The following is a 14,764-nucleotide window of genomic DNA, read 5'->3' as shown; positions in this document are numbered from 1 at the left end:
CCAGCAAACAAAATCTTGTAAATATCAGGAATTCAGGATAAGTGATGATTAATACCATTTCTGCAAAATTATGAAGATTAAATCTGATTGCTTAAGAAGATCGTTTTAATTAATTAATTAATTAATACCCGTAAACTAATTAAGCTTTCCAAGGGACAAAATATATATGGGTTAGGGTTATATTTTTATTTATTTTTATTTTTTATAATGGGTTAGGGTTACATATAATTAGCTGTGAATGTGATATGTTATTTTCTGCGTGCAATCTGGCTGTGATGTTTTTGGCAGATTATTTGAGTGAACATGTAAAACTAGTTCAACTTCAAACTACTAAACTACACTATGAAGACATGTTCCACCATTGCCAGCGACGTACCATTTACTTCTTGAAAATGATATATCAATGACAAAACATTATTGACATCTAGTTACTACACTATGTAGACAATGTAGTACTCCGTATTGCTTATTGTGTTTTTATGTATGGTGCCAAACGTTTTTTAAATCTAACCTTAAAGAGTACGGACAAGGGCGAAGCCAGACTTAGTTGTATAGGGCCATAGGGGGGCCAATCAAAAAATTTAAACAAGTCTTCGTTCTTAACTGGTTTTAGTTAATGTAACCAGTTTCGTCACATAAAATACTTGGTAGTTCTTTCTCAATAGTGCTTATTTCCTATGACTCATTGTAACTCCAACTAACCAACATAAGTTGGTGGGGAATTCACTTTATGATTTTGATGGTCAAAGGGTCGAGTCCCATCAGCTGTGAAATGTTTGGGAGTGGCTCAAGCGAAGACCTGCGTAGCTACTGAACAAGGGTTTTCGTCTTATCAAGTGTATTTTCCATGATTTTGAAACTGTTAAACTTCTTTATTGCGTTGCACACACATAATTAAGGGAGCCATTGAAAAGTGACGTACTAAAACACCAAAAAGCGGGGAAAGTGAAAAAAAAAAGGGATAAGTTTGAGCAGATGGTGCATGCTCGAACTTTAGTGCAAAGTTCTCCCTTCTAGGACCAATGTCGATCCTAAGATCCAACGTTTTGGCTGTTTTTCAATCCAGAGTTGGAGAGAATAATGCAATTCGAACTTTGAAGTGATAGGATTTTGGTAGTTATGCGTGAATGTTCAGTTATAATCTGTTTTATTTCCTCTGACACACAGAGGCAGGTTGGTTCAAAGTCAACAAAATTCATATGAAAGCGCTTTTGTTTTTCCTTTCAAAAAACGAAAACGGAGCAACAAGTTGGTATGGAGACCAAGAAAAACCAGTTAATGCAAGCCTAGATTGTCATCCTTAGCCAAACATGAATTTTCATTTATACTCTGTTTTATTATTTTCTCATACACAGAGGCAGATTGGTTCGAATTCAGCGAAATTAATTTTTCCTTTCAATAAAAATGGAGCAACAAGTTGGTATGGGACACCAAGAAAAGCCAGTTAATGTAAGGCTAGTTTGTCTATCCTTAGCCAAACATGACTTTAAGGGTGTTACGTCCAAAGAGCTAGTGCACATTGAAAAATAGATGTAAAGATGGGTTAAAGCCTTAAAGGAAATTGGATAAACAAAGGACATATTTTGAGGTGTCCTTTGTCTTAGGATTCAAAGATATGCCTTGTCATTATTTGAGATTATGTGCAACTCATTCTATCGTGCCAGATCCCATTAGACATTCGAGGTCCACCTTTTTTTTTTTTTTTTTTTTTTTTTTTTGGCATTTGAGATTATGTTTTTTTATAGGTACTTTTGAGAGTGTAGATTAAGTCTTTGTTCTCACAAGTTTGGTAAATAAAAGAGGAAATGAGGATTGAGGAATGATATTTTCATGTCCATGGTTGAGTGATATTAATAGTGCGTATTTTATATAAACTTATCTGAATTTAATAGAATTTATTTTAGTTATAAATTATACTTGTTAGCCCTTATTTTCCCAAATTTATTTGAACTTATTTGTCCACATAAGCTAAAAGTTGAAAACTACTTCTATTGGATTTTCCTAATATTCCCTTTTTACTCGGTGTATCATTTAATAAACGGTGATGATATACCACCTCCGTTTCGGAATAATGGTGACAATTTACCTTTTTACGCTTGTCAATGTAAATGTTTGGACATTAATATCTATACTTTTGTATTCGTAAAAGTTATAAAATGTTGGTATTCCGAAAATACATATCGAGACGAATCAAATAAGATCTCATACGACTATATTTCTCCTTACCCGTAAATCACAAATGTAACACCCCGAATTGATAGTCAAATTGAAATTTGTGAATAGTGTCAAAAGTCAAAGTGTCCCTATTATTTCGAAACGGATGGAGTACATAATTGTTACATCCTATAATTTGAGGAATTGTTTTTACGATTAATGAAAATTTATTGAAAAAACTACATAGTATAAAATTGGATTCAGAGTTAGGCTATGTTTTGTTCACCTTATTTTTACTTATTTCAGAAAAACTAAGTTCAGATAAGTTCTAATAAGATAATTATAGGAAAAATAAGGGTTTTCCAAGTACAATTTATAACTAAAATAAGCTTAGATAAGTTCTAATAAATTCAGATAAATTTGATAAGTTTAGGAAAAATAAGTGAAAATCAGGTAATTAGAAGTATAGAACGCACCCTTAGGCTATGCTATGTTCGACCTATTTTGACTTACTTTAGATTAATAAATTCAGATAAGTTCAGTTAAGGCTCCGTTTTATTGGACTTATTTGCTGAATTTATATTATTTGAACTTAACTGAACTTATATGAACTTATCTGGAAAAAAAACTTATTTTGTCTGAAATAAATTTATTTGTGTGTGAAAATATCTGAAAAGCCTTATTTTTTTTTCTGAACTTAACTGAACTTATTTTATCTGAAATAAGTCAAAATTAGTCGAACAGAACAGAGTCTAAGATAAGTTCGGAAAAAAATAAGTTATTTTCATACTTTTTCACACGCAGATAACTATATTTCAAACAAAATAAGGAGTATAAAATATAGCCTCACATTATCAAGAACATTAGAGTTATACGTAGTAGTTTCCTTGTAAAACTACATTTAAATTTCATTCTCATTGTTTATAACTTAACTAAATGCATGGACGATCCTTCTTTCTGCCCTAAGTAGCTAGTAGTGAAAATTTTGTCTCCACTTGAAATTCAAGTATAATTGTGTAAAATTAAAGTCTATGAAAATTTGGTAATATTAATCCAACCTTTGGCCGATTTTCTTTTATTAATCCCACCTACGACATATTTTTTAATAATCCCACCTTTACTACCCGACGACTTTTATTGGGCTTAAGTGGCCGGTAATCGGTGAAAAAGTCAACGAGATGGTGATGAATTGATGATGATGACTGAATATATCGAGAGAGAGTACTGCCATGTAGAGAAATAATGCCGCTTACAACAGTTTTATGACATGTTGGGCCCAATAAAAGTTGTTGGGTAATAAATGTGAGATTATTAAAAAATATGTCGTAGGTGGGCTTAATAAAAGAAAATCGATCAAAGGTTGGATTAATATTACCAAATTTTCCAAAATATTGTCTAATTTTTTTACCGATCCTCCTAGTTAAACCGTTTAAAATTCGTCACTTATCAAACAAGTTGTTCATTAGTACTGTACTACGTAGTTTGTATCCTTGCAAAAGAGTATTATAACATTATTCTAAATTTCCAATTCTAATATTGATTTTGATCTATAATGTGGAATTGTTTAAATTTGAGAGTGCTTTGTATATACGTAGTAGTACATTTTTTTCTACTGGTAAATTTAAGGTTAAATTATTTTTTACTATCTAAAATATTGACAAGTTGTTTTTTACCACCTAAAATAAAATAAAAAGTGTCTTTGACCACCTTTTAACTACATAATGGATGAAATTGTTATGTGAATTAATGAGAAGTAAGGGAAAATGGTAGCTTATATGCATGAAAATAGTGGGAGAAGAAAAGAAAACAAAAAATATAGTCTGTGAGATGGATCCACATAATGTTTCCTTGTATTTTTTCGATTAAGAGATGGTAAAAAAAAAAAAAAAAAAAAATTTTACTTTTAGGTGGTAAAAAACTACTTTTATTTTTTTAGGTGGTAAAAAATAATTTGTCACTTTTTTTTTTTTTTTTTTTATTATGTGGTAAAAAACAATTTAACCTAAATTTAAATTCCCACAAAAAATGGAGGCCCATGGAGTAATCAACCCATAATTTGATGCTCCCTAAAGTTTGTTTGAGTATTATTGCAAATGTTCCCAAGCCTGCCATCACCGTCGTCTCGACCGTACGTCCTTTTTGGACTCATCTTTAACTCCATAAAACATTGGTGAAAATATATGTTAATTAAATGATTGATTTGTGTTTCTGATTAATGATCAAATTAAACATTTCTTAATTTATTTACAAACATGATTAGCTAGGCATGCATGTGAAATGAGATACTTAATCATCGTTTTGATCAATAGTCTTTTTTGATGATTTTTGTTTTAATTAGGAGCATCATATGGAATACAAAATACGAAATAGGATAAGGTATTCTATTTATTTATGAAATACCCTTACTTATGTTTCAATGTTTTAATTATTACAGATTCTATAATATATTTTAATGATCCTAACAGAATACGTAGTATATAATTAAAAAAATTATTTACTCATGTATCGGCTTAAAATATTGAGATCGACCGAGATAGTATAGGATGTGTAATCGATGTAGAAGTGTCAAAGAAAACCTATTATCTACAAAATTAAGACTATATAAATATACATTATCCAATAAAAGTAGATGGATAAATAAGTGATACAAAAATCCCCACAAAACTTAATGGAAAGACTTCAATGAGAAGGACTAGAGCACTTTCAAATCCACTTGGTAAAAAGGGTTGAAACTATATATATTCCTTTTTCTTTTTCTTTTCTTTTATTTTATTTTCTTTTTATGAAGGAAAATTCTTATTCTTTTTGGTAGCAAAAGCCAAGACTTGTCTGTATTTTATGCTCAATCATAGTTGAATGGAGCTAAAAAGTTGAGACAAACCATGTTCACAAAATTAAAAGCAAAATAAAAGGCAATATAATTATATAATAGAGCTGATCGTTTGCGGGTTTGGACGGGTAACGGACGGGCAACCTTCTCAAAAATCTGTCCAACGGGCTTAAAAATGCTGCCCTTACCCGTCCGCCAAAAATATATTTATTACCCTTACCCGCCCTGTACATAAAATGCGGGCTGCCCGCGGGCTAACGGGCTTATGAAAGTGTAATACATAATTTTTTCAGCACTAATTAACCTTGTTATACCTACTAGATATTTGCAATAGAGTAAGAGAGTAGAGCAAGAAGAGGAAGAAGAAGAAGAAGAAGGAGGAGGTAAGAGAGTAAGAGAGTGGAGGACTAAGGGTGGCTGGCGGCATTTTTGTGAAATGAAAGTGTTAGTCTATTAGATTGCCTTTGGGCTTTAAGGTTTCTTTTAGGCAATAGGAAGTATTAATTAGTTACTCTAGAAACCTAGAATGATCTACCATCAGAATTGTAAGCAAGTTTACTTCAAAAAAAAAAGTAAGTTTATTTTAATTTAGCGGGCTGGGCGGGCTTGCCCGTTAATAAATTTTGTGTGCCGTAATCCGCCCATTTTTATTAACGGGCCGGGCCTAGCCCTCCCAACTTTCAATTTTTTTTAAAAAGCTTTGTCCAAGCCCGCTATTTTAGCGGGCCGAGCGGGCCGGGCCTAGCGGGTTACCCCGCCCATGATCAGCTCTATTATATAATTACTTATCTTGTGTTAAAATATGCTGAAATATTTTCTTTTTTCTTAAACAACTAGTCTTCTATCGCACTATCTTGCATATATTCAGATTATAATCGAGATTAAGTTTCTTCCTACCAGACTGTCTTGTATATATTGAACTGTCAGATTATGATCTAGATCAAATTTCTTATGCTAAATTGTGTAAGAGGTGTACGTGTGATCAATGTTCATGCAGCTCCACAATTTCTTAACTGACAGACGATCTTTTACGAGTTTTTCTTAAAATATAATGGCATACACAAATTAAAATAGGAAAAATTGATATTATCGGTCCCAACTATGGCCGATTTACTTTAAAAGGTCCCAACTTTTGATTATGTCAGGGTGGTCCCAACTATAGAGAGTGTTTTCCAAAAATGGTCCCTTAGTTAAAATTAAGTGCTAAATAACTTAATTAACACTCATATCTCTCGTGCAATAATCATATTTTTTAATTAAATGAAGTAAATGGAACAGTATGATATGCTTAAATCAACTTAATTAATAGTTTAATAAACCAAAGGACCATTCTTGGAAAACACACCTTAAAGTTGAGACCACTCTAGAATAATCAAAAGTTGGGACCTTTAAAAGTTAAACGGCCATAGTTGGAACTGTCAATATCAATTTTTCCATTAAAATAAGAAGTGAGCATGTTCATGCTCTTTATTTATTTTTGTATTTTTTTAATGAAAAAATATGTTCATGCTCATCTTACCCATCAATGTCAACTAACACCCACGTACGTGTGGAGTAATAAATGATGAAAGTGAGATGTGGGAACTAATCCACACGTGGGATAGTGGGCCCAAGTAGTTGTTGGACCCTTTGAAGAAGAATATGGGTCATAGGCCCACAGCCCATATGGGAAGGCCCTAAAAATGTTTCTACTTTATCTAAATGAAATAAGGAGGATGATGGTATGTGTATATATGGACTTATTCCATGTATCCATTCTATGTATGCCATGGCCAACCACCACGTGTTGTGGACTATCATTGGTCGTTTGTTATAGTGTTAATGTCATTGAGATGTTCAATGTATATTATGCTTCTTTTTTTTTTTTTGGGTATGATTTTTCTTATGTAAATTGGGCTTTTGAAATAAAGATGTTGTAACATCAATTGACCTAAAAGTTATTTTAATTGAATGTGTTATATTTTAGTGTTAGTGGAGCTGTCAAAAACTGATCCAATACGATATGAATTCGGCAAATCGAACCAATACGATTTCAATTCGACACCAAATGAAGGTGGGTTGAGAAAGATATTCACATATTCGATTTGTATAGACACAATGACCTCGCAAATGCCATTATCTGATATGGCTCGTCCATTATAATCATAGATTCGATTTGACAACTCCAAATACGAAGTATCTATATTATTATAGAAGAGAATGTTAAATATTTACATATGCAAAAATACGGGAAAATCGTAATACATTATATTGAACTTAAAGTTTTTAATATTGATTACAGATAAGTATTGAAAAAAATAAATTAACAAAATATGGAGTATAATCTTCTTTTTACCATCTTCATCGACAAAAATGATTTGTATATCTACTTGCATTGTTTATTTGTAGGGTGTATTTGATACAACGATAAGTCAACACAAGTCATACAGTTAAATTAAAACGAGCCTACTTTATTTTTTATCGATATTATGGGTTTGTCAAAATATGATAACACATGACATGCACGTGATGTTTAAAGATCGAAAATTTAAAGTCAATGTAAGAAAGTAGGAGCATGTTGTCTCTCACAACTAAATTTTAATTTAATGTATAACTTTGCCATAAAATATTATAAGGTCATTTCTCATAAAATTTGAGTTATAAATGGTTTTTTTTTTGACAAATTTGCCTAAATAAAACAAAGAAGCTGCAATTATGACTGATGAGGCTTCAAACCCAGGAAAAAGGTAAGGAATGCACAAACCTGTGAACCAAAGAATCATTGTATGTTATATTTATGCACAAGCTTTTGTTATATATCTGTTTTGGTCGAACTTTTTTTCTTATATTATGCCCAAGGTGTCTTCGCCACTAGCGGTAGTTATTTCAACTCCAGAATTATAATACTTCCTTTGTTCTTTAAATATTATATTGGTTGATTTTATGCTCTATAATACATGACTTTGACTATTAATATCTCGAATTATGCGATGAGGCCAAAGATGGTCGTAAGGTCGTTATCTCTAAGGTTTCATACAAGTAACAAGGGGTCGAACTCTCGGAGATCAACCGTTTTCCACACTAGCAAAACACATGCAATCAATAGCACACTTCACTTTAAACACAATCGGTAATTTAGTTGTTTGCATTACTTGTCACAAATTGCATAAACGAGATAATCTATACTAAATAGTTAAGAGGGATTAAATATTGTGGGGTAAGAGGAATTAGATAGATAATACATAAATTCATGTCCAGAAATATAATAAATCACATGTAAAGAACATTATGAAACAGACTAAACAAAAAACGTACAAATTATTTTGAAATGGATGTAGTACTGGTATATATAAAGAAAAATTATTAGAGGTAGAAGATGGCGTAGTGTAGTGGCATTATTTGCCTGCTTACAAAACTAACTACTCCCTCCGTCCCAAAATTATCTTCCTGCTTTCCTAAACGAGCGTCCCAAAATTATCTTCCTGTTTCTAATTTTGGCTACTAAGGTCCCCACTTTCTCAAGTAATATATTAATTAAAATTGAATTGAAAACCCCACACATGTACTATATTCCACTTTTCCCATGTACTATATTCTCTTTCACATGTACTTTATTCCACTTTTCCATACAACTCAATTATCATTTGTATTTATTCCACTTTTTCATGTACTATATTCCACTTTTCTTAAAATCCATATTTTTGGTCAAACAGAAAGATAATTATGGGACGGAGGGAGTAGTAGTAAAGTGTGTAGAGAAATCTAGTGTATATAATATCAAGAATTTACTTAAGAAATATCTAGTTAAGTAAGTGTCTAGAAAAATCTAGCTAGCGATGGAGGTAGAAAGTTCTAGAGAAGGAAGAACACCAACAATGTACACTATAAATAGATGTATGATGTTGTATGATGAGGAGAAAATGAAATGAAATACAAGATACTATCTCATACTATGTACTTACTTTGGCTCTTCATATTAACATAACATGCTTAATTAATCTGAATAAAAAGAAAATAAGATGAGGCAACAATATGCATGGAATCAATATTCAACAAATAAAAGCCAACATGCATGATCAATAAGTAAGTTATAGAACGGGTGGTAGTTTATTAAATCAACATGCCTAATTACACCAATAGAAATTAAAGTGTCTAATCACTCCTATATTAACGAAAATGTTTTTACCAAAAACAAAAACAATAACAAAAAGAAAATGGGATCATATGAGTTGTTAGCCTATTGGATAGAATTCTAATCTATTCTGATGCATACGTCTAATGCTAGTTGATTGGTTAATTATATGTTTAACAGTCGGCTCAAAAGAGCAAGGTGTTATTCTATATCTTTTTGTTAATAATATCTTGTTTCGAAAATTGTCCAATTAAAAAGTTTACATATTGTAATAGGGTTAAAAGATCTCCTAAATTAGGGCTAAAATTCTAAAATTCCACAACTCCTCAAAGAGGAGGATAACCCAAAAACTAAAGCCAAATCTACACCAACAATCGAAGAAGATCAAAGAAGATGAACATGAGAAACAAGAGTATAAATTATAATGCCTTTCCCCATAGAAACAAGAAACTTGTAAATAGGTACTTCAAATTTCTCTTGAGCGGAAGCATAAATCCACTTCAAATTTTTCAAGACTGAATTTTCATGAACGGGTCAAGGAAAGGCCTCTTGTAAATTGAAATTACATGAAATAATTATTATATCATTATGAATATTGATTATGAATTCTTAATTTTTTTATAATAATAATAATAATAATAATAATAATAATAATAATAATAATAATAATAATAATAATAATAATAATAACCTAATTTGTTGCCATAGTTATAGATTCTATCAGGGCAGCAATTAAGAACATGTTTATCAAATACCAATTTTTGGTGTTTAAGAAAGAGAATTGAATAAAAAAGGAAAAGAGAGAGTGAAACTATTTAAGAATTGATGTTTATGAACACCAAACGAAAAACCAATTTCATGCATGGAAAACTTGACATGTGGCATATGAGGGGTCCAAACAATATTGTTTATTGTTTTTAAATGCAAAGTGACAATTTATAGGTGGTATAATAATTGCAAAATGACATTTTAGAACTGGTATTTGATACATGTTATTAAATATTGTTGGTGTTGGGTTTGGTGTTTGGGAGAGAGAAAATACAAAATATTATATTATTGGGTTGAAAGCCAAACTCTTGTTGTTTGATAAACATGCTCTAAAACGAAGAGTAAATAGGTCTGGAGGTCCCTTAACTTTGCCAAAAGGAGCAGTTAAGTCCCTCAAGTTTCAAAAGGAGCATTTAGGTCCCTCAAAATGGATGGAATAAGCTATTTTTATTAACACCGTTACATTTTCCGTTAAGTTCAATTAAATAATAATAAAACTGATTTTAAATAAAGGGAAATCAATTTACATGTGTATAAATGATTTAAAATAGCTTCTTTTGATTTTGACTTAGCTTTTTCAAGTTCCTTAGCCTTTTCATTTGCTTTTTCACCCTACACATTTCATCATAACAGAGCAATTTAACCCTATACATCTACAATAAAAAGTAACAAAATATATTAAAAGAGATGCTAAAATATTTGATCTTGATTAATTCCGAGAAAGAAAAAACTGAGATCTAATCCCCCCAAACAAATAGATTGATCATTTGGTGGAAGATGGCAGTGTATTCCATTGAACAATGATATAGGGATTACAATATGATCGAGTCCTAATTCATTAATATGACTAGAAATCTAATATACATCAAATATCCCAAGGCAAAATCCTATGAGATATCTAAGTAGTTAAAAATCAAGTGTCGATGTGATTACAAATAGTTCTTACACTTAACTTATTAAACACAAAATCACAACATATATTAATAAAGGATAATCTAGTTACATGACAATGGTCCTTCCCCACTGTACAAGGCTAGTAAATACCCGTTGCCAACCCAACCCTCAAAAGGGTAATACACTTGAACCATAACATAAGACCAACCGAGTAACGGATACCATTTATGCACAATTTGATCCGACTCACGTTTGTTCGGCCCGGGATACAGACATTCTGGGATACAGACCAACTGCCTCGCGTACCTTCTGTTCACATGCCATCCATTCGTTTCATGTACTGCTTGAAGCCTTGGTTTGATGGCCATCATCTAGAACTCTCGAGGTGAGGCCCCACGAGGTGGATCCCTTCACAACACGCCTTTGTCGAACCCAAGCTTCACTTCATCGAAAAATGATTTCCTCACCATTCGATGATCTGCTTTTCAGGATTCTCCAACATTCACAACCCCTTTGAGAATGACTCAACAAGGGGTCATGGAAGCATGACATTGGAAGGCTACTTAGACAGAGAAACTACGGTCGTGTTTTTTTTATGACTAATTTTTATTTTCTGATATGGGGGGTGATATTTGTATACGAAATCTTCTATGGTTAAGAAGATATTCATTGTGTTGTGATGAATTGAAAGGGAAAAAAACTGGGTTGTTGAGTAGAAGAAGAAATATATATGGAGTATTGAATACAAACCAAGATATAAGAGATGAATATTGTTGTAATGCTTTAAGCCAACCCCCTTGTGTTTATATAGTCAAGGAAGACCAATGGAAGATAAGTTGTTTCTCACATCTCAATGCTCCTCATTAAATACTTAGGAGTAGTTAGTAGACCAAGGAAGACCAAATTAAATATAGTCTTGTTGTAATGCTTTAAGTCAACCCCCTTGTGTTTATATAGTCAAGGAAGACCAATGGAAGATAAGGTGTTTCTCACATCTCAATGCTCCTCATTAAATACTTAGGAGTAGTTAGTAGACCAAGGAAGACCAAATTAAATATAGTGCGTCTGAAATGCAACTTGTATCTAATACAAATGTTTAAATTTCCAGAACAGTGGATACATACTCCGTATATGTGCCTAGTTTGAACACATACTCCGTATTAAGGTTCATTACCTTACTCAGACGAAGCTCTTTTACGTCCTCTTATCTAACGAGTATGACCATTAATTGAATTTCGTTAAATAATACTCTGATGAGCGAGCTTAGCTTTGAGACGAGATAGAACACAAAATGAGGCTCATTAAACAAATCAGTTTGGACATGATCTGAACACAAACATGCTCGTTCATGTTACAAGCTCGTGAACAAGCTCGTTTATGTTCATTTATTTAATTAATTAGACGGGCTTGAACACACATCTAAACTTGATAAATAAATTAGATTCAGGAGCATGAAATATTGGACATATCGGTAAGTGCAACGTCTAATTGTAAATTGTAACAAAATTCATAATTCACGTTCTACAAAATTTTTAAGTGTTTTATTTGCCATGGAATGTTAAATACTCTGTTTTTTGAGAGCCTCAACGGCTATATTTTTGTAAAAAGCTAACTGAAATGAATTTCCCTTTATTTAATTATTGGTAAATGGTAAATGTAACTGTTTTTTTGTCGTTTAGTGCCTTTTATTTAGTTTCCTTTTAATTTAATTGAATTTTAACGGCCGTTAGTAACAGAAGTCAAAAAGCAGCGGTTTCCATCCATTTTGAGGGACCTAAATGCTCCTTTTGAAACTTGAGGGACCTAACTGCTCCTTTTGACAAAGTTTAGGGACCTGCAGATCTATTTACTCCTAAAAGGAATGCTAGACCTGATTTCTACTTTTTCCACTCTAATACTTACATTTCATTTTCTCTCCTCTCATTCCCATTTCTATGTTATTTTCTTTATAATTTTTTTGTGAGGAATAAACAAAGAAAAATTATTTTCCCTTAAAAATAATTTTTCATAAAAAATTATAATTTCAACTCTTGTAGAAGTGTAGAACCATGCATTATAATATATTTCGTAAAATATAGTGATCCTTTGACCAACAATTTTTTTTTTTTTTTTTAAAATGGCTGAAAGGATTAACGAACACAACTACCAACTATAAATTGCACCGTCAACCAACAACATCGGTGTGTTGAGCTGAGGAAGTACAAGCGCATATTAGATATGTATGGGCAAATACATATCAGAATAAAAGATAAAATAGGAAAAAGGACAAAAAAAAGAAATTAAATAGTACTTTTTTAAACAAAAATGGTACTTTTTTTACAGAATGATACTTATTTTTTTACAGAATGGTACTTTTTTAAACATGAATGGTACTTCCTTTTTTGTCTTTTAACTATTTATCTTTTAGTTGATATGTGTGTTTATCAGATATGCGAAAAAACAACCTCGTGTTGAGCTATAATGTAAACTCTGGCCGCAATTCTTGTTTACTTATTTTTTTTATTAGGTTAAGTTATTTTTTACCACCTAAAAAAATTGATAAATTATTTTTTACCACCTAAAAAAATAAAATAAAAGTTGGTTTTTACCACCTATTAACCGAAAAAATACAAGGAAACGTTATGCTATAGAGATGAATTCCTATAACCATCCCTTTTGAAGGTCGGGTCGGGTTATTTTATTTTATTCAACAGTCGAAAATGCTATAGAGATTGTTGAAGTTGATAATGAAGTTGAAGATGGTGAAGTTACCAACAACGGATTGGAGGATTGAAGATCTTTTGAAGAACGCATGAAGAGAAAGATTAAGTCTTGGCGTTTTTATGTTAATTACTATTATGTTTATATTCAGAGATTATAGTTGTATAGTCCTTAGGAATAGGGCTAGCAGGGGCGGATCTTGGGTGTGGCTGGGGTGGGCCTGGCCCCCCGGCCGGAAAATTTTGTAGTGTATTTTTAGTTACGGCCCCCCCCTAAAATTTGTATATAATTGTATAATTACATAGTATATTGCTTAATTTTTTCTATCGGCCCCCCTCGTAAAACCGTTCAAGGTCCGCCACTTTATAGGGGTATATTATCTTGTGCTACGAAGTGGGTTCGGGTAGGAAGTATTACCCTTTTTGTCAAGTTTTTGGGTACGAATGGGGTCTTCATAGTAGTAGGGATTGTTTATATATCTCGTCGTTTTGGGTAAAAAATTAAATTCCTTTCACATCTGTCAATTAATTAAGTTACAATCAAATCCAAATAATACAAATTAATTTAAACAAGTTGTTAAACATGAAAGAGTGGAAGAGTTCCATCGATCCCCATCCATAACTCATTTTGATGATTGATTAACGGGTCTTAAGTGTACTTAATAGTTTCCTTGATGTCGGCAATAGAATAATAAATCAATAATCAGCCAAAAACTTGCCAAAATTGTCAAGTCATGGTGGGTGTCAACGTATACAAGCAACACTTTGTACAGTACATAATTTACTGCGTACATTTTTTTTTTTAAGGTAAGATGAAGTGTCTTACCGGGTCGGAATCCCGCACGGGTCAACCTGCCCGGGTTAGCAGGCTAGACACTTTGAGAGTGGTAGGATGATAAGGGGAACCCACCCTCAAAGTGCCCCTAGTGGCGATCGAACCCCCAACCCTTTTGGTTGAAAGGTGAAATCTTTTCCACTAAGCCAAGGCATTTCTTGGTACCGCGTACATATACTTGTACTCCGTATAACTTTTGTTATACATATACATAAGTACTTCATTTTATTTTATTTTGACGGAATACGTAAGTATTTTATGTTTGTCTATATACATGTAATATTTTATTTAAATTTGAACCACCACCTATCTCATATTAGCCAGTCTAACTATACAGGTCAACACTTAACTGCTTGAGCCACTCCTAAACCTAACGCAACTGATGTGGCTTGATCTTGTCACCTTCAAGTCACAAGGTGAATTCCCATTGATTTCACTGTTATATGTGCATATATGTAATGCTTCTCGAAATT

The sequence above is a fragment of the Spinacia oleracea genome, chromosome 5 (genome assembly GCF_020520425.1).
Source record: "Spinacia oleracea cultivar Varoflay chromosome 5, BTI_SOV_V1, whole genome shotgun sequence".
Taxonomy (NCBI): domain Eukaryota; kingdom Viridiplantae; phylum Streptophyta; class Magnoliopsida; order Caryophyllales; family Amaranthaceae; genus Spinacia; species Spinacia oleracea.
This window is presented reverse-complemented; position numbering follows the sequence as displayed.